This window comes from Mercenaria mercenaria, chromosome 2 (assembly GCF_021730395.1).
Source record: "Mercenaria mercenaria strain notata chromosome 2, MADL_Memer_1, whole genome shotgun sequence".
NCBI lineage: Eukaryota > Metazoa > Mollusca > Bivalvia > Venerida > Veneridae > Mercenaria > Mercenaria mercenaria.
The window spans coordinates 5,490,132-5,493,796 of record NC_069362.1 but is presented as its reverse complement, the minus strand read 5'-3'; positions in this window follow the sequence as shown (position 1 = coordinate 5,493,796).

Genomic DNA, 3,665 nt, shown 5'->3' with positions numbered 1-3,665 from the left:
TATATTATTCAATAGTTTCAGTCTATTGTTGATTAAATTCAGTTTTGACAACTTGCAACTTCGGTAAATAATTCGACGAATTTACATTACATGAAACCTTATTTAAATCAGACTTTCTTAAATGTCAATTAACGCACGATGAAAAGTTTGTCTTTCTGATTTTGTTGTTGTTGTTTTGTGTTTTGTTGTTGTTGTTGTTTGTTGTTGTTTTTTGTTGTTGTTTTTCGTCTTTGTTTATTTTTATCGGTTTAACGCTGTTTGTTTTTTTCAACAGTATTTCAGTAAGTAAGCTTCACTTGTGTTCCAGGATTCTGTACCAGTACAAACCTGTTCTCCGCAAGTAACTGCCAACTTCCTCAATTGAATTACATGTGGAGGATGAATTGTTTCAGATACAATGTTTTTTTTATCAAATCGAACTCACGACCCCGCACTCTCCCTATTGAACTAAGCGGGTGGGCTTTTTGGAAGTTTGAAACATATAGTGTTAATTAAACATTACTTTGATTGAACCATCTGCAGATAAAAAAAAAATCGTGAGATCAAATATGCTACTTTTGTTATACTTTAAAATCTTCATTTTCAGTGTAAAAAGATAAACTCTTTATTTACTTTAAATTAGTTGTTTTATTATTGACATAGGTACGACGTGTAGAGCTGATGCAATTTTTTTCAACAGCTGCATTGCCATCATCTTCAACAATGAACATGTATAAAACGGAAAGCGGGAGCTCGTCGACCTTCAAAGTTTGCACAACAACAAGGTTGCAGACAATCTAAATTTCCGATTCCATTTTGACGTCAATTTCATAAATTATTAAGCAGTCTCATTTACATTTCGATGAAAAGCACACCCTGATGGTTTATCCTATGAAATAATTCATGTTAAGCATTGCTTAGATTTCTATTTCCTTTCATCCGCTCTAAACTGAATGCATAACAAGCAAACTTGAATATCAAGTACAAACTCTATAATATTTGTCTGTCCATGTTAATCAATTCATAATTCAAATTTTAAGTTTAACGTAACTGTTTTTCTGCCTATGTGGACTTAAATATTCATTTAATATGTTTGATTAAAGCGAGAACTAGACAAAAAAGAATTAACCGTGAATATAGAATTCCATAACCTTAATCTAAACTTACTGTATGGTAACTACTCCCGATGGCAGTGTGTTTTGATCTATCCAATATAGCCTCTCACAAAAAAAAAAAAAAAAAAAAAACAACGAAAAGACGAAAGCATCAGGAAAATTTTGATGATTTACACCATTTATCACATATTTTCCATAAACGTTGATACCGCTTTCACCCCAATATTCTAAGGTCAAAAGCTATTAGATATAAAATGATCATAGCATTCCTGTTTAAATTATTAAGTAATAAAACAAGTGGAAATTATGGCAATCAAGAAGCAAATACGAAACGAAATTTTCAAATGATATTATTATTATTATTATTATTATTATTATTATTATTATACCAGATTTATATAGCGCCCTTTTCATGATCAATTTCACGTTCAAAGGCGCTTTACATAGTTCAAATGCAGCCACACAGGGCGCATAATTCATCCTCTACTAGTACAGACACAGAGCGATCTGACCAGAGGGACAGAGTGAGACAAAGCCCCCACGACAGAGAGATCAGAAATCAGATACAGGCTTGTCCGGCTAACTTAGCCTAGCTCGTTGCGAATAGACAGCCTGGTTCTTTAACGTGCCCAGTGTATAGCACTGATACACGCAAGGATTGCCTGGGTTCCTGACCAGTACACCTCTAGTTAGGTGGGAAACACTGAAAAGCGTTTCTGAAAATTCCCAAGTAGCTTTGTATCAATTTTTTTGGAATTGTATCATTAGGAAAAGCGTTTAAGAAGAAGAATCATTTTTCCATATGTAGGCAGAGGCCTGTAGTCAGTCACATGTATCAACAGTGTAACCCTATGGATACGAATAATCGAAATATCGAGGTCAGAAAAAACCTGATATGACTGCAGTTATTACCTATACACTAACTCCAGGAATAGCAGAAAGGTGCGTGTAATACAAATCGAAAGACAAAAATGTGAACTAATCGTCTGTTAGCCATGTATAGCAACTACTAAATATTCAACCTATCACTCAACTTATTTCTGGAAGACCCTAAAGCTATCCCCTTTACAGATACCGTTCAACGAGGAGGTTTCTTTGGGCAAAAAACTAACGTAAACATTAAGTGTGAGATGTGCATCAATGTGTATTTTCTCATATTTTCTCTTGGTCTACATATGAGTACTTCTTTCAAAGTATACGTCTCTATTTTATAAGCATATACATTTATAAAAAATCTTACAACAAGTGGTTGATAACTATTCTTCTTTGTCGGATTATCATCTTAAAATTAGCAGGTATAGAAAGATAAGTCCAAACCGCAAACATCCAAAGTTATCCAAACCGGTGTACGCTTGTTATCCAGACCGTTACATTCATGCCTCTTCTACGCTCCGCAAACAGTGTCCTTTTAAGATATTTAGGTACAATTAATACATACTTATACTAGAAATTATCATGTATATTTACACTAATTAAGCCAAAATAGCTGGAGTTTACTATGAATAAAAGCAAAATTGTTAAGAACCGACATGAAATTGCACAATTTTTATGAATTTGGAAGATATATTTATGCTAAATATAAGTTTGGTGATTATTTCTTTGGACATTAATTGGGTTATTCAACAAAGTTTGGTAATAAAATTTTAAAAAGACGTTGGAAATATCTTCATGAAATTACATATCGATCCATTGACTTTTGTTTTGAGCGGCACTACTGGACTGATCCAAACACACGTCTACTGTTGTAGCCACCATACAGTGAAACCGTGGTTAGGGGGACTGAAAATTTATCTTTCAAAAATGTTCAGTTAACATGTAGACCATTTAGCCTAAAGTTGGTTTAGTCTGACAGGGCAATTTACTTAACATGTTCCTCTTTTTGTGAAAAATGGGCTCTGTCATTTTTAATGAATCGCATTATTTCATTTGGCCTTATCTGGAGAAAAAAAGGTAATATGGAACAAATTTTGTTCTGGTATCTTATTAAAAATCTCTCATTTCTATGAGCATTATTGAAAGTCACTCTCCGTCGCAATCACCCATCGACAATTACACTTTAATGCAGAAGTTAAGGTTTCTATCAGGCATTTTTTGTATAAACCTATAAAATAGTTGGTTTAAATTTCGCCATCTTAAATTTGCTATTCACGTCAATTCAACGTCAGAAATTTCAGAAGTTTTGTTCCAGCACGTCTCTTGACCAATAAAAATGGCGGGAACTTGTATGACGCAAGATCTACAAAAGTTATGATATTTATATAAAATATAAACTATAACCAAAATATATAAGTATGGAGATGTATAAAAGTTCTTTAATATGAGTCATGTGTGAATGTTGATTATCTATAAATTGTAAAAGTGAAGATTTAAAATGTGCCAGAAAAGCACGGGGAAAATATATTGGCGCGTAACTGTATAATACAACACATGTTTAATATACAACACTAGTCTGATATTAATTGTAGTGCTCATTTTGTATCAATTCCAAATTATAAAATATTTATATGCATTTGAATGTACCAAGTCTAGCTTGCAGACAATATTAAAGTTTGATTTATACGGTTCCCGATC